Below are 19,946 nucleotides of genomic sequence, written 5' to 3' on the forward strand. Positions count from 1 at the left end.
CATTGCGAGTTTTTCAAAGTTTATCGCGCTTTTTTATTCGCGATGGTTACGAGTCCAAATTCAATGAAAAAACATTTCTATCACTTTGAAGTGATTTTCTATTCATCCATTGGGACTGGGAGGGTAAATTTTCATTTTTGAATGTCAACGGCCATATCACGTAGAACGCACCTGGTCTCGTCAGCTCCCAGAAGTTAAGTTACGTCGAGTCCCGTTAGTACTTGGAAGGGTGACCGCTTGGGAATACGGGATGTCGTTGGCGATGAACAGTTTGTTTTCAATAACAAACTTCTTGAAATTTTTTTTCAATCACGATGGTTACCAGTCCAAATTCTTAGATAAAAAATTTCAATGGCATAGAGATAGGTTCAATTCATCTATTTGAATGATTCTGGATAAATTTCATTGCGAGTTTTTCAAAGTTTATCGCGCTTTTTTATTCGCGATGGTTACGAGTCCAAATTCAATGAACAAACATTTCTATCACTTTGAAGTGATTTTCTATTCATCCATTGGGACTGGGAGGGTAAATTTTCATTTTTGAATGTCAACGGCCATATCACGTAGAACGCACCTGGTCTCGTCAGCTCCCAGAAGTTAAGTTACGTCGAGTCCCGTTAGTACTTGGAAGGGTGACCGCTTGGGAATACGGGATGTCGTTGGCGATGAACAGTTTGTTTTCAATAACAAACTTCTTGAAATTTTTTTTCAATCACGATAATTACCAGTCCAAATTCGTAGATAAAAAATTTCAATGCCTTAGAGATAGGTTAAATTCATCTATAAGAATGATTCTGGATCAATTCCATTGAGAGTTTTTCAAAGTTTATCGCGTTTTTTAATCGCGATGGTTACCAGTCCAAATTCGTAGATCAAAAATATCAATGGCATAGAGATAGGTTCAATTCATCTATAGGAATGATTCTGGATAAATTTCATTGCGAGTTTTTCAAAGTTTATCGCGCTTTTTTATTCGCGATGGTTACGAGTCCAAATTCAATGAAAAAACATTTCTATCACTTTGAAGTGATTTTCTATTCATCCATTGGGACTGGGAGGGTAAATTTTCATTTTTGAATGTCAACGGCCATATCACGTAGAACGCACCTGGTCTCGTCAGCTCCCAGAAGTTAAGTTACGTCGAGTCCCGTTAGTACTTGGAAGGGTGACCGCTTGGGAATACGGGATGTCGTTGGCGATGAACAGTTTGTTTTCAATAACAAACTTCTTGAAATTTTTTTTCAATCACGATGGTTACCAGTCGAAATTCTTAGATAAAAAATTTCAATGGCATAGAGATAGGTTCAATTCATCTATTTGAATGATTCTGGATAAATTTCATTGCGAGTTTTTCAAAGTTTATCGCGCTTTTTTATTCGCGATGGTTACGAGTCCAAATTCAATGAACAAACATTTCTATCACTTTGAAGTGATTTTCTATTCATCCATTGGGACTGGGAGGGTAAATTTTCATTTTTGAATGTCAACGGCCATATCACGTAGAACGCACCTGGTCTCGTCAGCTCCCAGAAGTTAAGTTACGTCGAGTCCCGTTAGTACTTGGAAGGGTGACCGCTTGGGAATACGGGATGTCGTTGGCGATGAACAGTTTGTTTTCAATAACAAACTTCTTGAAATTTTTTTTCAATCACGATGGTTACCAGTCCAAATTCTTAGATAAAAAATTTCAATGGCATAGAGATAGGTTCAATTCATCTATTTGAATGATTCTGGATAAATTTCATTGCGAGTTTTTCAAAGTTTATCGCGCTTTTTTATTCGCGATGGTTACGAGTCCAAATTCAATGAACAAACATTTCTATCACTTTGAAGTGATTTTCTATTCATCCATTGGGACTGGGAGGGTAAATTTTCATTTTTGAATGTCAACGGCCATATCACGTAGAACGCACCTGGTCTTGTCAGCTCCCAGAAGTTAAGTTACGTCGAGTCCCGTTAGTACTTGAAAGGGTGACCGCTTGGGAATACGGGATGTCGTTGGCGATGAACAGTTTGTTTAAAATAAAAAAACTTCCTGAAATTTGTTTTCAATCACGATGGTTACCAGTCCAAATTCGTAGATAAAAAATTTCAATGCCTTAGAGATAGGTTCAATTCATCTATAAGAATGATTCTGGATCAATTCCATTGAGAGTTTTTCAAAGTTTATCGCGCTTTTTTATTCGCGATGGTTACGAGTCCAAATTCAATGAACAAACATTTCTATCACTTTGAAGTGATTTTCTATTCATCCATTGGGAATGGGAGGGTAATTTTTCATTTTTGAATGTCAACGGCCATATCACGTAGAACGCACCTGGTCTCGTCAGCTCCCAGAAGTTAATTTACGTCGAGTCCCGTTAGTACTTGGAAGGGTGACCGCTTGGGTATACGGGATGTCGTTGGCGATGAATAGTTTGTTTTCAATAACAAATTTCTTGAAATTTTTTTTTCAATCACGATGGTAACCAGTCCAAATTCGTAGATAAAACATTTCAAAGCCATAGAGATAGGTTCAATTCATCTATAAGAATGATTCTGGATCAATTCCATTGAGAGTTTTTCAAAGTTTATCGCGTTTTTTAATCGCGATGGTTACCAGTCCAAATTCGTAGATCAAAAATATCAATGGCATAGAGATAGGTTCAATTCATCTATAGGAATGATTCTGGATAAATTTCATTGCGAGTTTTTCAAAGTTTATCGCGCTTTTTTATTCGCGATGGTTACGAGTCCAAATTCAATGAACAAACATTTCTATCACTTTGAAGTGATTTTCTATTCATCCATTGGGACTGGGAGGGTAAATTTTCATTTTTGAATGTCAACGGCCATATCACGTAGAACGCACCTGGTTTCGTCAGCTCCCAGAAGTTAAGTTACGTCGAGTCCCGTTAGTACTTGGAAGGGTGACCGCTTGGGAATACGGGATGTCGTTGGCGATGAACAGTTTGTTTTCAATAACAAACTTCTTGAAATTTTTTTTCAATCACGATAATTACCAGTCCAAATTCGTAGATAAAAAATTTCAATGCCTTAGAGATAGGTTCAATTCATCTATAAGAATGATTCTGGATCAATTCCATTGAGAGTTTTTCAAAGTTTATCGCGTTTTTTAATCGCGATGGTTACCAGTCCAAATTCGTAGATCAAAAATATCAATGGCATAGAGATAGGTTCAATTCATCTATAGGAATGATTCTGGATAAATTTCATTGCGAGTTTTTCAAAGTTTATCGCGCTTTTTTATTCGCGATGGTTACGAGTCCAAATTCAATGAAAAAACATTTCTATCACTTTGAAGTGATTTTCTATTCATCCATTGGGACTGGGAGGGTAAATTTTCATTGTTGAATGTCAACGGCCATATCACGTAGAACGCACCTGGTCTTGTCAGCTCCCAGAAGTTAAGTTACGTCGAGTCCCGTTAGTACTTGAAAGGGTGACCGCTTGGGAATACGGGATGTCGTTGGCGATGAACAGTTTGTTTTCAATAACAAACTTCCTGAAATTTTTTTTCAATCACGATGGTTACCAGTCCAAATTCGAAGATAAAAAATTTCAATGCCTTAGAGATAGGTTCAATTCATCTATAAGAATGATTCTGGATCAATTCCATTGAGAGTTTTTCAAAGTTTATCGCGCTTTTTTATTCGCGATGGTTACGAGTCCAAATTCAATGAACAAACATTTCTATCACTTTGAAGTGATTTTCTATTCATCCATTGGGACTGGGAGGGTAATTTTTCATTTTTGAATGTCAACGGCCATATCACGTAGAACGCACCTGGTCTCGTCAGCTCCCAGAAGTTAATTTACGTCGAGTCCCGTTAGTACTTGGAAGGGTGACCGCTTGGGAATACGGGATGTCGTTGGCGATGAATAGTTTGTTTTCAATAACAAATTTCTTGAAATTTTTTTTTCAATCACGATGGTAACCAGTCCAAATTCGTAGATAAAACATTTCAAAGCCTTAGAGATAGGTTCAATTCATCTATAAGAATGATTCTGGATCAATTCCATTGAGAGTTTTTCAAAGTTTATCGCGTTTTTTAATCGCGATGGTTACCAGTCCAAATTCGTAGATCAAAAATATCAATGGCATAGAGATAGGTTCAATTCATCTATAGGAATGATTCTGGATAAATTTCATTGCGAGTTTTTCAAAGTTTATCGCGCTTTTTTATTCGCGATGGTTACGAGTCCAAATTCAATGAACAAACATTTCTATCACTTTGAAGTGATTTTCTATTCATCCATTGGGACTGGGAGGGTAAATTTTCATTTTTGAATGTCAACGGCCATATCACGTAGAACGCACCTGGTTTCGTCAGCTCCCAGAAGTTAAGTTACGTCGAGTCCCGTTAGTACTTGGAAGGGTGACCGCTTGGGAATACGGGATGTCGTTGGCGATGAACAGTTTGTTTTCAATAACAAACTTCTTGAAATTTTTTTTCAATCACGATAATTACCAGTCCAAATTCGTAGATAAAAAATTTCAATGCCTTAGAGATAGGTTCAATTCATCTATAAGAATGATTCTGGATCAATTCCATTGAGAGTTTTTCAAAGTTTATCGCGTTTTTTAATCGCGATGGTTACCAGTCCAAATTCGTAGATCAAAAATATCAATGGCATAGAGATAGGTTCAATTCATCTATAGGAATGATTCTGGATAAATTTCATTGCGAGTTTTTCAAAGTTTATCGCGCTTTTTTATTCGCGATGGTTACGAGTCCAAATTCAATGAAAAAACATTTCTATCACTTTGAAGTGATTTTCTATTCATCCATTGGGACTGGGAGGGTAAATTTTCCTTTTTTAATATCAACGGCCATATCACGTAGAACGCACCTGGTCTCGTCAGCTCCCAGAAGTTAATTTACGTCGAGTCCCGTTAGTACTTGGAAGGGTGACCGCTTGGGAATACGGGATGTCGTTGGCGATGAACAGTTTGTTTTCAATAACAAACTTCTTGAAATTTTTTTTCAATCACGATGGTTACCAGTCCAAATTCTTAGATAAAAAATTTCAATGGCATAGAGATAGGTTCAATTCATCTATTTGAATGATTCTGGATAAATTTCATTGCGAGTTTTTCAAAGTTTATCGCGCTTTTTTATTCGCGATGGTTACGAGTCCAAATTCAATGAACAAACATTTCTATCACTTTGAAGTGATTTTCTATTCATCCATTGGGACTGGGAGGGTAAATTTTCATTTTTGAATGTCAACGGCCATATCATGTAGAACGCACCTGGTCTCGTCAGCTCCCAGAAGTTAAGTTACGTCGAGTCCCGTTAGTACTTGGAAGGGTGACCGCTTGGGAATACGGGATGTCGTTGGCGATGAACAGTTTGTTTTCAATAACAAACTTCTTGAAATTTTTTTTCAATCACGATAATTACCAGTCCAAATTCGTAGATAAAAAATTTCAATGCCTTAGAGATAGGTTCAATTCATCTATAAGAATGATTCTGGATCAATTCCATTGAGAGTTTTTCAAAGTTTATCGCGTTTTTTAATCACGATGGTTACCAGTCCAAATTCGTAGATCAAAAATATCAATGGCATAGAGATAGGTTCAATTCATCTATAGGAATGATTCTGGATAAATTTCATTGCGAGTTTTTCAAAGTTTATCGCGCTTTTTTATTCGCGATGGTTACGAGTCCAAATTCAATGAAAAAACATTTCTATCACTTTGAAGTGATTTTCTATTCATCCATTGGGACTGGGAGGGTAAATTTTCATTTTTGAATGTCAACGGCCATATCACGTAGAACGCACCTGGTCTCGTCAGCTCCCAGAAGTTAAGTTACGTCGATTCCCGTTAGTACTTGGAAGGGTGACCGCTTGGGAATACGGGATGTCGTTGGCGATGAACAGTTTGTTTTCAATAACAAACTTCTTGAAATTTTTTTTCAATCACGATGGTTACCAGTCCAAATTCTTAGATAAAAAATTTCAATGGCATAGAGATAGGTTCAATTCATCTATTTGAATGATTCTGGATAAATTTCATTGCGAGTTTTTCAAAGTTTATCGCGCTTTTTTATTCGCGATGGTTACGAGTCCAAATTCAATGAACAAACATTTCTATCACTTTGAAGTGATTTTCTATTCATCCATTGGGACTGGGAGGGTAAATTTTCATTTTTGAATGTCAACGGCAATATCACGTAGAACGCACCTGGTCTCGTCAGCTCCCAGAAGTTAAGTTACGTCGAGTCCCGTTAGTACTTGGAAGGGTGACCGCTTGGGAATACGGGATGTCGTTGGCGATGAACAGTTTGTTTTCAATAACAAACTTCTTGAAATTTTTTTTCAATCACGATGGTTACCAGTCCCAATTCGTAGATAAAAAATTTCAAAGCCTTAGAGATAGGTTCAATTCATCTATAAGAATGATTCTGGATCAATTCCATTGAGAGTTTTTCAAAGTTTATCGCGTTTTTTAATCGCGATGGTTACCAGTCCAAATTCGTAGATCAAAAATATCAATGGCATAGAGATAGGTTCAATTCATCTATAGGAATGATTCTGGATAAATTTCATTGCGAGTTTTTCAAAGTTTATCGCGCTTTTTTATTCGCGATGGTTACGAGTCCAAATTCAATGAACAAACATTTCTATCACTTTGAAGTGATTTTCTATTCATCCATTGGGACTGGGAGGGTAAATTTTCATTTTTGAATGTCAACGGCCATATCACGTAGAACGCACCTGGTCTCGTCAGCTCCCAGAAGTTAAGTTACGTCGAGTCCCGTTAGTACTTGGAAGGGTGACCGCTTGGGAATACGGGATGTCGTTGGCGATGAACAGTTTGTTTTCAATAACAAACTTCTTGAAATTTTTTTTCAATCACGATAATTACCAGTCCAAATTCGTAGATAAAAAATTTCAATGCCTTAGAGATAGGTTCAATTCATCTATAAGAATGATTCTGGATCAATTCCATTGAGAGTTTTTCAAAGTTTATCGCGTTTTTTAATCGCGATGGTTACCAGTCCAAATTCGTAGATCAAAAATATCAATGGCATAGAGATAGGTTCAATTCATCTATAGGAATGATTCTGGATAAATTTCATTGCGAGTTTTTCAAAGTTTATCGCGCTTTTTTATTCGCGATGGTTACGAGTCCAAATTCAATGAAAAAACATTTCTATCACTTTGAAGTGATTTTCTATTCATCCATTGGGACTGGGAGGGTAAATTTTCATTTTTGAATGTCAACGGCCATATCACGTAGAACGCACCTGGTCTCGTCAGCTCCCAGAAGTTAAGTTACGTCGAGTCCCGTTAGTACTTGGATGGGTGACCGCTTGGGAATACGGGATGTCGTTGGCGATGAACAGTTTGTTTTCAATAACAAACTTCTTGAAATTTTTTTTCAATCACGATGGTTACCAGTCCAAATTCGTAGATCAAAAATATCAATGGCATAGAGATAGGTTCAATTCATCTATAGGAATGATTCTGGATAAATTTCATTGCGAGTTTTTCAAAGTTTATCGCGCTTTTTTATTCGCGATGGTTACGAGTCCAAATTCAATGAAAAAACATTTCTATCACTTTGAAGTGATTTTCTATTCATCCATTGGGACTGGGAGGGTAAATTTTCATTTTTGAATGTCAACGGCCATATCACGTAGAACGCACCTGGTCTCGTCAGCTCCCAGAAGTTAAGTTACGTCGATTCCCGTTAGTACTTGGAAGGGTGACCGCTTGGGAATACGGGATGTCGTTGGCGATGAACAGTTTGTTTTCAATAACAAACTTCTTGAAATTTTTTTTCAATCACGATGGTTACCAGTCCAAATTCTTAGATAAAAAATTTCAATGGCATAGAGATAGGTTCAATTCATCTATTTGAATGATTCTGGATAAATTTCATTGCGAGTTTTTCAAAGTTTATCGCGCTTTTTTATTCGCGATGGTTACGAGTCCAAATTCAATGAACAAACATTTCTATCACTTTGAAGTGATTTTCTATTCATCCATTGGGACTGGGAGGGTAAATTTTCATTTTTGAATGTCAACGGCAATATCACGTAGAACGCACCTGGTCTCGTCAGCTCCCAGAAGTTAAGTTACGTCGAGTCCCGTTAGTACTTGGAAGGGTGACCGCTTGGGAATACGGGATGTCGTTGGCGATGAACAGTTTGTTTTCAATAACAAACTTCTTGAAATTTTTTTTCAATCACGATGGTTACCAGTCCCAATTCGTAGATAAAAAATTTCAAAGCCTTAGAGATAGGTTCAATTCATCTATAAGAATGATTCTGGATCAATTCCATTGAGAGTTTTTCAAAGTTTATCGCGTTTTTTAATCGCGATGGTTACCAGTCCAAATTCGTAGATCAAAAATATCAATGGCATAGAGATAGGTTCAATTCATCTATAGGAATGATTCTGGATAAATTTCATTGCGAGTTTTTCAAAGTTTATCGCGCTTTTTTATTCGCGATGGTTACGAGTCCAAATTCAATGAACAAACATTTCTATCACTTTGAAGTGATTTTCTATTCATCCATTGGGACTGGGAGGGTAAATTTTCATTTTTGAATGTCAACGGCCATATCACGTAGAACGCACCTGGTCTCGTCAGCTCCCAGAAGTTAAGTTACGTCGAGTCCCGTTAGTACTTGGAAGGGTGACCGCTTGGGAATACGGGATGTCGTTGGCGATGAACAGTTTGTTTTCAATAACAAACTTCTTGAAATTTTTTTTCAATCACGATAATTACCAGTCCAAATTCGTAGATAAAAAATTTCAATGCCTTAGAGATAGGTTCAATTCATCTATAAGAATGATTCTGGATCAATTCCATTGAGAGTTTTTCAAAGTTTATCGCGTTTTTTAATCGCGATGGTTACCAGTCCAAATTCGTAGATCAAAAATATCAATGGCATAGAGATAGGTTCAATTCATCTATAGGAATGATTCTGGATAAATTTCATTGCGAGTTTTTCAAAGTTTATCGCGCTTTTTTATTCGCGATGGTTACGAGTCCAAATTCAATGAAAAAACATTTCTATCACTTTGAAGTGATTTTCTATTCATCCATTGGGACTGGGAGGGTAAATTTTCATTTTTGAATGTCAACGGCCATATCACGTAGAACGCACCTGGTCTCGTCAGCTCCCAGAAGTTAAGTTACGTCGAGTCCCGTTAGTACTTGGAAGGGTGACCGCTTGGGAATACGGGATGTCGTTGGCGATGAACAGTTTGTTTTCAATAACAAACTTCTTGAAATTTTTTTTCAATCACGATGGTTACCAGTCCCAATTCGTAGATAAAAAATTTCAAAGCCTTAGAGATAGGTTCAATTCATCTATAAGAATGATTCTGGATCAATTCCATTGAGAGTTTTTCAAAGTTTATCGCGTTTTTTAATCGCGATGGTTACCAGTCCAAATTCGTAGATCAAAAATATCAATGGCATAGAGATAGGTTCAATTCATCTATAGGAATGATTCTGGATAAATTTCATTGCGAGTTTTTCAAAGTTTATCGCGCTTTTTTATTCGCGATGGTTACGAGTCCAAATTCAATGAACAAACATTTCTATCACTTTGAAGTGATTTTCTATTCATCCATTGGGACTGGGAGGGTAAATTTTCATTTTTGAATGTCAACGGCCATATCACGTAGAACGCACCTGGTCTCGTCAGCTCCCAGAAGTTAAGTTACGTCGAGTCCCGTTAGTACTTGGAAGGGTGACCGCTTGGGAATACGGGATGTCGTTGGCGATGAACAGTTTGTTTTCAATAACAAACTTCTTGAAATTTTTTTTCAATCACGATAATTACCAGTCCAAATTCGTAGATAAAAAATTTCAATGCCTTAGAGATAGGTTCAATTCATCTATAAGAATGATTCTGGATCAATTCCATTGAGAGTTTTTCAAAGTTTATCGCGTTTTTTAATCGCGATGGTTACCAGTCCAAATTCGTAGATCAAAAATATCAATGGCATAGAGATAGGTTCAATTCATCTATAGGAATGATTCTGGATAAATTTCATTGCGAGTTTTTCAAAGTTTATCGCGCTTTTTTATTCGCGATGGTTACGAGTCCAAATTCAATGAAAAAACATTTCTATCACTTTGAAGTGATTTTCTATTCATCCATTGGGACTGGGAGGGTAAATTTTCATTTTTGAATGTCAACGGCCATATCACGTAGAACGCACCTGGTCTCGTCAGCTCCCAGAAGTTAAGTTACGTCGAGTCCCGTTAGTACTTGGATGGGTGACCGCTTGGGAATACGGGATGTCGTTGGCGATGAACAGTTTGTTTTCAATAACAAACTTCTTGAAATTTTTTTTCAATCACGATGGTTACCAGTCCAAATTCGTAGATCAAAAATATCAATGGCATAGAGATAGGTTCAATTCATCTATAGGAATGATTCTGGATAAATTTCATTGCGAGTTTTTCAAAGTTTATCGCGCTTTTTTATTCGCGATGGTTACGAGTCCAAATTCAATGAAAAAACATTTCTATCACTTTGAAGTGATTTTCTATTCATCCATTGGGACTGGGAGGGTAAATTTTCATTTTTGAATGTCAACGGCCATATCACGTAGAACGCACCTGGTCTCGTCAGCTCCCAGAAGTTAAGTTACGTCGATTCCCGTTAGTACTTGGAAGGGTGACCGCTTGGGAATACGGGATGTCGTTGGCGATGAACAGTTTGTTTTCAATAACAAACTTCTTGAAATTTTTTTTCAATCACGATGGTTACCAGTCCAAATTCTTAGATAAAAAATTTCAATGGCATAGAGATAGGTTCAATTCATCTATTTGAATGATTCTGGATAAATTTCATTGCGAGTTTTTCAAAGTTTATCGCGCTTTTTTATTCGCGATGGTTACGAGTCCAAATTCAATGAACAAACATTTCTATCACTTTGAAGTGATTTTCTATTCATCCATTGGGACTGGGAGGGTAAATTTTCATTTTTGAATGTCAACGGCAATATCACGTAGAACGCACCTGGTCTCGTCAGCTCCCAGAAGTTAAGTTACGTCGAGTCCCGTTAGTACTTGGAAGGGTGACCGCTTGGGAATACGGGATGTCGTTGGCGATGAACAGTTTGTTTTCAATAACAAACTTCTTGAAATTTTTTTTCAATCACGATGGTTACCAGTCCCAATTCGTAGATAAAAAATTTCAAAGCCTTAGAGATAGGTTCAATTCATCTATAAGAATGATTCTGGATCAATTCCATTGAGAGTTTTTCAAAGTTTATCGCGTTTTTTAATCGCGATGGTTACCAGTCCAAATTCGTAGATCAAAAATATCAATGGCATAGAGATAGGTTCAATTCATCTATAGGAATGATTCTGGATAAATTTCATTGCGAGTTTTTCAAAGTTTATCGCGCTTTTTTATTCGCGATGGTTACGAGTCCAAATTCAATGAACAAACATTTCTATCACTTTGAAGTGATTTTCTATTCATCCATTGGGACTGGGAGGGTAAATTTTCATTTTTGAATGTCAACGGCCATATCACGTAGAACGCACCTGGTCTCGTCAGCTCCCAGAAGTTAAGTTACGTCGAGTCCCGTTAGTACTTGGAAGGGTGACCGCTTGGGAATACGGGATGTCGTTGGCGATGAACAGTTTGTTTTCAATAACAAACTTCTTGAAATTTTTTTTCAATCACGATAATTACCAGTCCAAATTCGTAGATAAAAAATTTCAATGCCTTAGAGATAGGTTCAATTCATCTATAAGAATGATTCTGGATCAATTCCATTGAGAGTTTTTCAAAGTTTATCGCGTTTTTTAATCGCGATGGTTACCAGTCCAAATTCGTAGATCAAAAATATCAATGGCATAGAGATAGGTTCAATTCATCTATAGGAATGATTCTGGATAAATTTCATTGCGAGTTTTTCAAAGTTTATCGCGCTTTTTTATTCGCGATGGTTACGAGTCCAAATTCAATGAAAAAACATTTCTATCACTTTGAAGTGATTTTCTATTCATCCATTGGGACTGGGAGGGTAAATTTTCATTTTTGAATGTCAACGGCCATATCACGTAGAACGCACCTGGTCTCGTCAGCTCCCAGAAGTTAAGTTACGTCGAGTCCCGTTAGTACTTGGAAGGGTGACCGCTTGGGAATACGGGATGTCGTTGGCGATGAACAGTTTGTTTTCAATAACAAACTTCTTGAAATTTTTTTTCAATCACGATGGTTACCAGTCCAAATTCTTAGATAAAAAATTTCAATGGCATAGAGATAGGTTCAATTCATCTATTTGAATGATTCTGGATAAATTTCATTGCGAGTTTTTCAAAGTTTATCGCGCTTTTTTATTCGCGATGGTTACGAGTCCAAATTCAATGAACAAACATTTCTATCACTTTGAAGTGATTTTCTATTCATCCATTGGGACTGGGAGGGTAAATTTTCATTTTTGAATGTCAACGGCCATATCACGTAGAACGCACCTGGTCTCGTCAGCTCCCAGAAGTTAAGTTACGTCGAGTCCCGTTAGTACTTGGAAGGGTGACCGCTTGGGAATACGGGATGTCGTTGGCGATGAACAGTTTGTTTTCAATAACAAACTTCTTGAAATTTTTTTTCAGTCACGATGGTTACCAGTCCAAATTCGTAGATAAAAAATTTCAATGCCTTAGAGATAGGTTCAATTCATCTATAAGAATGATTCTGGATCAATTCCATTGAGAGTTTTTCAAAGTTTATCGCGTTTTTTAATCGCGATGGTTACCAGTCCAAATTCGTAGATCAAAAATATCAATGGCATAGAGATAGGTTCAATTCATCTATAGGAATGATTCTGGATAAATTTCATTGCAAGTTTTTCAAAGTTTATCGCGCTTTTTTATTCGCGATGGTTACGAGTCCAAATTCAATGAAAAAACATTTCTATCACTTTGAAGTGATTTTCTATTCATCCATTGGGACTGGGAGGGTAAATTTTCATTTTTGAATGTCAACGGCCATATCACGTAGAACGCACCTGGTCTCGTCAGCTCCCAGAAGTTAAGTTACGTCGAGTCCCGTTAGTACTTGGAAGGGTGACCGCTTGGGAATACGGGATGTCGTTGGCGATGAACAGTTTGTTTTCAATAACAAACTTCTTGAAATTTTTTTTCAATCACGATGGTTACCAGTCCAAATTCTTAGATAAAAAATTTCAATGGCATAGAGATAGGTTCAATTCATCTATTTGAATGATTCTGGATAAATTTCATTGCGAGTTTTTCAAAGTTTATCGCGCTTTTTTATTCGCGATGGTTACGAGTCCAAATTCAATGAACAAACATTTCTATCACTTTGAAGTGATTTTCTATTCATCCATTGGGACTGGGAGGGTAAATTTTCATGTTTGAATGTCAACGGCCATATCACGTAGAACGCACCTGGTCTCGTCAGCTCCCAGAAGTTAAGTTACGTCGAGTCCCGTTAGTACTTGGAAGGGTGACCGCTTGGGAATACGGGATGTCGTTGGCGATGAACAGTTTGTTTTCAATAACAAACTTCTTGAAATTTTTTTTCAATCACGATGGTTACCAGTCCAAATTCTTAGATAAAAAATTTCAATGGCATAGAGATAGGTTCAATTCATCTATTTGAATGATTCTGGATAAATTTCATTGCGAGTTTTTCAAAGTTTATCGCGCTTTTTTATTCGCGATGGTTACGAGTCCAAATTCAATGAACAAACATTTCTATCACTTTGAAGTGATTTTCTATTCATCCATTGGGACTGGGAGGGTAAATTTTCATTTTTGAATGTCAACGGCCATATCACGTAGAACGCACCTGGTTTCGTCAGCTCCCAGAAGTTAAGTTACGTCGAGTCCCGTTAGTACTTGGAAGGGTGACCGCTTGGGAATACGGGATGTCGTTGGCGATGAACAGTTTGTTTTCAATAACAAACTTCTTGAAATTTTTTTTCAATCACGATAATTACCAGTCCAAATTCGTAGATAAAAAATTTCAATGCCTTAGAGATAGGTTCAATTCATCTATAAGAATGATTCTGGATCAATTCCATTGAGAGTTTTTCAAAGTTTATCGCGTTTTTTAATCGCGATGGTTACCAGTCCAAATTCGTAGATCAAAAATATCAATGGCATAGAGATAGGTTCAATTCATCTATAGGAATGATTCTGGATAAATTTCATTGCGAGTTTTTCAAAGTTTATCGCGCTTTTTTATTCGCGATGGTTACGAGTCCAAATTCAATGAAAAAACATTTCTATCACTTTGAAGTGATTTTCTATTCATCCATTGGGACTGGGAGGGTAAATTTTCATTTTTGAATGTCAACGGCCATATCACGTAGAACGCACCTGGTCTCGTCAGCTCCCAGAAGTTAAGTTACGTCGAGTCCCGTTAGTACTTGGAAGGGTGACCGCTTGGGAATACGGGATGTCGTTGGCGATGAACAGTTTGTTTTCAATAACAAACTTCTTGAAATTTTTTTTCAATCACGATGGTTACCAGTCCAAATTCTTAGATAAAAAATTTCAATGGCATAGAGATAGGTTCAATTCATCTATTTGAATGATTCTGGATAAATTTCATTGCGAGTTTTTCAAAGTTTATCGCGCTTTTTTATTCGCGATGGTTACGAGTCCAAATTCAATGAACAAACATTTCTATCACTTTGAAGTGATTTTCTATTCATCCATTGGGACTGGGAGGGTAAATTTTCATTTTTGAATGTCAACGGCCATATCACGTAGAACGCACCTGGTCTCGTCAGCTCCCAGAAGTTAAGTTACGTCGAGTCCCGTTAGTACTTGGAAGGGTGACCGCTTGGGAATACGGGATGTCGTTGGCGATGAACAGTTTGTTTTCAATAACAAACTTCTTGAAATTTTTTTTCAATCACGATAATTACCAGTCCAAATTCGTAGATAAAAAATTTCAATGCCTTAGAGATAGGTTCAATTCATCTATAAGAATGATTCTGGATCAATTCCATTGAGAGTTTTTCAAAGTTTATCGCGTTTTTTAATCGCGATGGTTACCAGTCCAAATTCGTAGATCAAAAATATCAATGGCATAGAGATAGGTTCAATTCATCTATAGGAATGATTCTGGATAAATTTCATTGCGAGTTTTTCAAAGTTTATCGCGCTTTTTTATTCGCGATGGTTACGAGTCCAAATTCAATGAAAAAACATTTCTATCACTTTGAAGTGATTTTCTATTCATCCATTGGGACTGGGAGGGTAAATTTTCATTTTTGAATGTCAACGGCCATATCACGTAGAACGCACCTGGTCTCGTCAGCTCCCAGAAGTTAAGTTACGTCGAGTCCCGTTAGTACTTGGAAGGGTGACCGCTTGGGAATACGGGATGTCGTTGGCGATGAACAGTTTGTTTTCAATAACAAACTTCTTGAAATTTTTTTTCAATCACGATGGTTACCAGTCCAAATTCTTAGATAAAAAATTTCAATGGCATAGAGATAGGTTCAATTCATCTATTTGAATGATTCTGGATAAATTTCATTGCGAGTTTTTCAAAGTTTATCGCGCTTTTTTATTCGCGATGGTTACGAGTCCAAATTCAATGAACAAACATTTCTATCACTTTGAAGTGATTTTCTATTCATCCATTGGGACTGGGAGGGTAAATTTTCATTTTTGAATGTCAACGGCCATATCACGTAGAACGCACCTGGTCTCGTCAGCTCCCAGAAGTTAAGTTACGTCGAGTCCCGTTAGTACTTGGAAGGGTGACCGCTTGGGAATACGGGATGTCGTTGGCGATGAACAGTTTGTTTTCAATAACAAACTTCTTGAAATTTTTTTTCAATCACGATGGTTACCAGTCCAAATTCGTAGATAAAAAATTTCAATGCCTTAGAGATAGGTTCAATTCATCTATAAGAATGATTCTGGATCAATTCCATTGAGAGTTTTTCAAAGTTTATCGCGTTTTTTAATCGCGATGGTTACCAGTCCAAATTCGTAGATCAAAAATATCAATGGCATAGAGATAGGTTCAATTCATCTATAGGAATGATTCTGGATAAATTTCATTGCGAGTTTTTCAAAGTTTATCGCGCTTTTTTATTCGCGATGGTTACGAGTCCAAATTCAATGAAAAAACATTTCTATCACTTTGAAGTGATTTTCTATTCATCCATTGGGACTGGGAGGGTAAATTTTCATTTTTGAATGTCAACGGCCATATCACGTAGAACGCACCTGGTCTCGTCAGCTCCCAGAAGTTAAGTTACGTCGAGTCCCGTTAGTACTTGGAAGGGTGACCGCTTGGGAATACGGGATGTCGTTGGCGATGAACAGTTTGTTTTCAATAACAAACTTCTTGAAATTTTTTTTCAATCACGATGGTTACCAGTCCAAATTCGTAGATAAAAAATTTCAATGCCTTAGAGATAGGTTCAATTCATCTATAAGAATGATTCTGGATCAATTCCATTGAGAGTTTTTCAAAGTTTATCGCGTTTTTTAATCGCGATGGTTACCAGTCCAAATTCGTAGATCAAAAATATCAATGGCATAGAGATAGGTTCAATTCATCTATAGGAATGATTCTGGATAAATTTCATTGCGAGTTTTTCAAAGTTTATCGCGCTTTTTTATTCGCGATGGTTACGAGTCCAAATTCAATGAAAAAACATTTCTATCACTTTGAAGTGATTTTCTATTCATCCATTGGGACTGGGAGGGTAAATTTTCATTTTTGAATGTCAACGGCCATATCACGTAGAACGCACCTGGTCTCGTCAGCTCCCAGAAGTTAAGTTACGTCGAGTCCCGTTAGTACTTGGAAGGGTGACCGCTTGGGAATACGGGATGTCGTTGGCGATGAACAGTTTGTTTTCAATAACAAACTTCTTGAAATTTTTTTTCAATCACGATGGTTACCAGTCCAAATTCTTAGATAAAAAATTTCAATGGCATAGAGATAGGTTCAATTCATCTATTTGAATGATTCTGGATAAATTTCATTGCGAGTTTTTCAAAGTTTATCGCGCTTTTTTATTCGCGATGGTTACGAGTCCAAATTCAATGAACAAACATTTCTATCACTTTGAAGTGATTTTCTATTCATCCATTGGGACTGGGAGGGTAAATTTTCATTTTTGAATGTCAACGGCCATATCACGTAGAACGCACCTGGTCTCGTCAGCTCCCAGAAGTTAAGTTACGTCGAGTCCCGTTAGTACTTGGAAGGGTGACCGCTTGGGAATACGGGATGTCGTTGGCGATGAACAGTTTGTTTTCAATAACAAACTTCTTGAAATTTTTTTTCAATCACGATAATTACCAGTCCAAATTCGTAGATAAAAAATTTCAATGCCTTAGAGATAGGTTCAATTCATCTATAAGAATGATTCTGGATCAATTCCATTGAGAGTTTTTCAAAGTTTATCGCGTTTTTTAATCGCGATGGTTACCAGTCCAAATTCGTAGATCAAAAATATCAATGGCATAGAGATAGGTTCAATTCATCTATAGGAATGATTCTGGATAAATTTCATTGCGAGTTTTTCAAAGTTTATCGCGCTTTTTTATTCGCGATGGTTACGAGTCCAAATTCAATGAAAAAACATTTCTATCACTTTGAAGTGATTTTCTATTCATCCATTGGGACTGGGAGGGTAAATTTTCATTTTTGAATGTCAACGGCCATATCACGTAGAACGCACCTGGTCTCGTCAGCTCCCAGAAGTTAAGTTACGTCGAGTCCCGTTAGTACTTGGAAGGGTGACCGCTTGGGAATACGGGATGTCGTTGGCGATGAACAGTTTGTTTTCAATAACAAACTTCTTGAAATTTTTTTTCAATCACGATGGTTAACAGTCCAAATTCTTAGATAAAAAATTTCAATGGCATAGAGATAGGTTCAATTCATCTATTTGAATGATTCTGGATAAATTTCATTGCGAGTTTTTCAAATTTTATCGCGCTTTTTTATTCGCGATGGTTACGAGTCCAAATTCAATGAACAAACATTTCTATCACTTTGAAGTGATTTTCTATTCATCCATTGGGACTGGGAGGGTAAATTTTCATTTTTGAATGTCAACGGCCATATCACGTAGAACGCACCTGGTCTCGTCAGCTCCCAGAAGTTAAGTTACGTCGAGTCCCGTTAGTACTTGGAAGGGTGACCGCTTGGGAATACGGGATGTCGTTGGCGATGAACAGTTTGTTTTCAATAACAAACTTCTTGAAATTTTTTTTCAATCACGATGGTTACCAGTCCAAATTCTTAGATAAAAAATTTCAATGGCATAGAGATAGGTTCAATTCATCTATTTGAATGATTCTGGATAAATTTCATTGCGAGTTTTTCAAAGTTTATCGCGCTTTTTTATTCGCGATGGTTACGAGTCCAAATTCAATGAACAAACATTTCTATCACTTTGAAGTGATTTTCTATTCATCCATTGGGACTGGGAGGGTAAATTTTCATTTTTGAATGTCAACGGCCATATCACGTAGAACGCACCTGGTCTCGTCAGCTCCCAGAAGTTAAGTTACGTCGAGTCCCGTTAGTACTTGGAAGGGTGACCGCTTGGGAATACGGGATGTCGTTGGCGATGAACAGTTTGTTTTCAATAACAAACTTCTTGAAATTTTTTTTCAATCACGATGGTTACCAGTCCAAATTCGTAGATCAAAAATATCAATGGCATAGAGATAGGTTCAATTCATCTATAGGAATGATTCTGGATAAATTTCATTGCGAGTTTTTCAAAGTTTATCGCGCTTTTTTATTCGCGATGGTTACGAGTCCAAATTCAATGAAAAAACATTTCTATCACTTTGAAGTGATTTTCTATTCATCCATTGGGACTGGGAGGGTAAATTTTCATTTTTGAATGTCAACGGCCATATCACGTAGAACGCACCTGGTCTCGTCAGCTCCCAGAAGTTAAGTTACGTCGAGTCCCGTTAGTACTTGGAAGGGTGACCGCTTGGGAATACGGGATGTCGTTGGCGATGAACAGTTTGTTTTCAATAACAAACTTCTTGAAATTTTTTTTCAATCACGATGGTTACCAGTCCAAATTCTTAGATAAAAAATTTCAATGGCATAGAGATAGGTTCAATTCATCTATTTGAATGATTCTGGATAAATTTCATTGCGAGTTTTTCAAAGTTTATCGCGCTTTTTTATTCGCGATGGTTACGAGTCCAAATTCAATGAACAAACATTTCTATCACTTTGAAGTGATTTTCTATTCATCCATTGGGACTGGGAGGGTAAATTTTCATTTTTGAATGTCAACGGCCATATCACGTAGAACGCACCTGGTCTCGTCAGCTCCCAGAAGTTAAGTTACGTCGAGTCCCGTTAGTACTTGGAAGGGTGACCGCTTGGGAATACGGGATGTCGTTGGCGATGAACAGTTTGTTTTCAATAACAAACTTCTTGAAATTTTTTTTCAATCACGATAATTACCAGTCCAAATTCGTAGATAAAAAATTTCAATGCCTTAGAGATAGGTTCAATTCATCTATAAGAATGATTCTGGATCAATTCCATTGAGAGTTTTTCAAAGTTTATCGCGTTTTTTAATCGCGATGGTTACCAGTCCAAATTCGTAGATCAAAAATATCAATGGCATAGAGATAGGTTCAATTCATCTATAGGAATGATTCTGGATAAATTTCATTGCGAGTTTTTCAAAGTTTATCGCGCTTTTTTATTCGCGATGGTTACGAGTCCAAATTCAATGAAAAAACATTTCTATCACTTTGAAGTGATTTTCTATTCATCCATTGGGACTGGGAGGGTAAATTTTCATTTTTGAATGTCAACGGCCATATCACGTAGAACGCACCTGGTCTCGTCAGCTCCCAGAAGTTAAGTTACGTCGAGTCCCGTTAGTACTTGGAAGGGTGACCGCTTGGGAATACGGGATGTCGTTGGCGATGAACAGTTTGTTTTCAATAACAA

At 37.1% G+C, this 19,946-nt stretch overlaps 2 non-coding genes and 41 pseudogenes across 2 annotated transcripts; all 43 read left to right on the forward strand.

The window, feature by feature from the left end:
- Nucleotides 1-143: 143 nt before the first annotated feature.
- Nucleotides 144-262, forward strand: LOC124331176 (annotated as a pseudogene).
- Nucleotides 263-546: 284 nt separating this feature from the next.
- On the forward strand, nucleotides 547-665 carry LOC124331178 (annotated as a pseudogene).
- A 414-nt stretch (nucleotides 666-1,079) lies between these two features.
- Nucleotides 1,080-1,198, forward strand: LOC124331179 (annotated as a pseudogene).
- Nucleotides 1,199-1,482: 284 nt separating this feature from the next.
- On the forward strand, nucleotides 1,483-1,601 carry LOC124331182 (annotated as a pseudogene).
- A 284-nt stretch (nucleotides 1,602-1,885) lies between these two features.
- On the forward strand, nucleotides 1,886-2,004 carry LOC124335619 (annotated as a pseudogene).
- A 285-nt stretch (nucleotides 2,005-2,289) lies between these two features.
- LOC124329817 lies at nucleotides 2,290-2,408 on the forward strand (annotated as a pseudogene).
- Nucleotides 2,409-2,823: 415 nt separating this feature from the next.
- LOC124334213 lies at nucleotides 2,824-2,942 on the forward strand (annotated as a pseudogene).
- A 414-nt stretch (nucleotides 2,943-3,356) lies between these two features.
- Nucleotides 3,357-3,475, forward strand: LOC124335620 (annotated as a pseudogene).
- A 284-nt stretch (nucleotides 3,476-3,759) lies between these two features.
- On the forward strand, nucleotides 3,760-3,878 carry LOC124334363 (annotated as a pseudogene).
- Nucleotides 3,879-4,293: 415 nt separating this feature from the next.
- Nucleotides 4,294-4,412, forward strand: LOC124334215 (annotated as a pseudogene).
- A 414-nt stretch (nucleotides 4,413-4,826) lies between these two features.
- LOC124335694 lies at nucleotides 4,827-4,945 on the forward strand (annotated as a pseudogene).
- A 284-nt stretch (nucleotides 4,946-5,229) lies between these two features.
- Nucleotides 5,230-5,348, forward strand: LOC124333884 (annotated as a pseudogene).
- Nucleotides 5,349-5,762: 414 nt separating this feature from the next.
- LOC124334945 lies at nucleotides 5,763-5,881 on the forward strand (annotated as a pseudogene).
- Nucleotides 5,882-6,165: 284 nt separating this feature from the next.
- LOC124333888 lies at nucleotides 6,166-6,284 on the forward strand (annotated as a pseudogene).
- Nucleotides 6,285-6,698: 414 nt separating this feature from the next.
- LOC124331183 lies at nucleotides 6,699-6,817 on the forward strand (annotated as a pseudogene).
- Nucleotides 6,818-7,231: 414 nt separating this feature from the next.
- Nucleotides 7,232-7,350, forward strand: LOC124331657. Its single transcript, XR_006916847.1, has one exon. It is a non-coding gene; the product is annotated as a 5S ribosomal RNA (ribosomal RNA).
- A 284-nt stretch (nucleotides 7,351-7,634) lies between these two features.
- Nucleotides 7,635-7,753, forward strand: LOC124334946 (annotated as a pseudogene).
- A 284-nt stretch (nucleotides 7,754-8,037) lies between these two features.
- On the forward strand, nucleotides 8,038-8,156 carry LOC124333890 (annotated as a pseudogene).
- Nucleotides 8,157-8,570: 414 nt separating this feature from the next.
- LOC124331184 lies at nucleotides 8,571-8,689 on the forward strand (annotated as a pseudogene).
- Nucleotides 8,690-9,103: 414 nt separating this feature from the next.
- Nucleotides 9,104-9,222, forward strand: LOC124331185 (annotated as a pseudogene).
- Nucleotides 9,223-9,636: 414 nt separating this feature from the next.
- On the forward strand, nucleotides 9,637-9,755 carry LOC124331186 (annotated as a pseudogene).
- Nucleotides 9,756-10,169: 414 nt separating this feature from the next.
- On the forward strand, nucleotides 10,170-10,288 carry LOC124332814. The gene has a single exon (XR_006916861.1). It is a non-coding gene; the product is annotated as a 5S ribosomal RNA (ribosomal RNA).
- Nucleotides 10,289-10,572: 284 nt separating this feature from the next.
- LOC124334948 lies at nucleotides 10,573-10,691 on the forward strand (annotated as a pseudogene).
- Nucleotides 10,692-10,975: 284 nt separating this feature from the next.
- On the forward strand, nucleotides 10,976-11,094 carry LOC124333891 (annotated as a pseudogene).
- Nucleotides 11,095-11,508: 414 nt separating this feature from the next.
- Nucleotides 11,509-11,627, forward strand: LOC124331187 (annotated as a pseudogene).
- Nucleotides 11,628-12,041: 414 nt separating this feature from the next.
- LOC124331188 lies at nucleotides 12,042-12,160 on the forward strand (annotated as a pseudogene).
- Nucleotides 12,161-12,444: 284 nt separating this feature from the next.
- Nucleotides 12,445-12,563, forward strand: LOC124331189 (annotated as a pseudogene).
- A 414-nt stretch (nucleotides 12,564-12,977) lies between these two features.
- On the forward strand, nucleotides 12,978-13,096 carry LOC124331191 (annotated as a pseudogene).
- Nucleotides 13,097-13,380: 284 nt separating this feature from the next.
- On the forward strand, nucleotides 13,381-13,499 carry LOC124331192 (annotated as a pseudogene).
- Nucleotides 13,500-13,783: 284 nt separating this feature from the next.
- LOC124334216 lies at nucleotides 13,784-13,902 on the forward strand (annotated as a pseudogene).
- Nucleotides 13,903-14,316: 414 nt separating this feature from the next.
- LOC124331193 lies at nucleotides 14,317-14,435 on the forward strand (annotated as a pseudogene).
- Nucleotides 14,436-14,719: 284 nt separating this feature from the next.
- On the forward strand, nucleotides 14,720-14,838 carry LOC124331194 (annotated as a pseudogene).
- A 414-nt stretch (nucleotides 14,839-15,252) lies between these two features.
- LOC124331195 lies at nucleotides 15,253-15,371 on the forward strand (annotated as a pseudogene).
- Nucleotides 15,372-15,655: 284 nt separating this feature from the next.
- Nucleotides 15,656-15,774, forward strand: LOC124331196 (annotated as a pseudogene).
- Nucleotides 15,775-16,188: 414 nt separating this feature from the next.
- LOC124331198 lies at nucleotides 16,189-16,307 on the forward strand (annotated as a pseudogene).
- A 414-nt stretch (nucleotides 16,308-16,721) lies between these two features.
- On the forward strand, nucleotides 16,722-16,840 carry LOC124331199 (annotated as a pseudogene).
- A 284-nt stretch (nucleotides 16,841-17,124) lies between these two features.
- On the forward strand, nucleotides 17,125-17,243 carry LOC124331200 (annotated as a pseudogene).
- A 414-nt stretch (nucleotides 17,244-17,657) lies between these two features.
- On the forward strand, nucleotides 17,658-17,776 carry LOC124331201 (annotated as a pseudogene).
- Nucleotides 17,777-18,060: 284 nt separating this feature from the next.
- Nucleotides 18,061-18,179, forward strand: LOC124331203 (annotated as a pseudogene).
- A 284-nt stretch (nucleotides 18,180-18,463) lies between these two features.
- Nucleotides 18,464-18,582, forward strand: LOC124331204 (annotated as a pseudogene).
- A 284-nt stretch (nucleotides 18,583-18,866) lies between these two features.
- Nucleotides 18,867-18,985, forward strand: LOC124331205 (annotated as a pseudogene).
- A 284-nt stretch (nucleotides 18,986-19,269) lies between these two features.
- On the forward strand, nucleotides 19,270-19,388 carry LOC124331206 (annotated as a pseudogene).
- A 414-nt stretch (nucleotides 19,389-19,802) lies between these two features.
- LOC124331207 lies at nucleotides 19,803-19,921 on the forward strand (annotated as a pseudogene).
- The last annotated feature ends 25 nt before the right edge of the window (nucleotides 19,922-19,946 follow it).

The sequence above is a fragment of the Daphnia pulicaria genome, chromosome 3, assembly GCF_021234035.1.
Source record: "Daphnia pulicaria isolate SC F1-1A chromosome 3, SC_F0-13Bv2, whole genome shotgun sequence".
Classification (NCBI taxonomy): Eukaryota; Metazoa; Arthropoda; class Branchiopoda; order Diplostraca; family Daphniidae; genus Daphnia; species Daphnia pulicaria.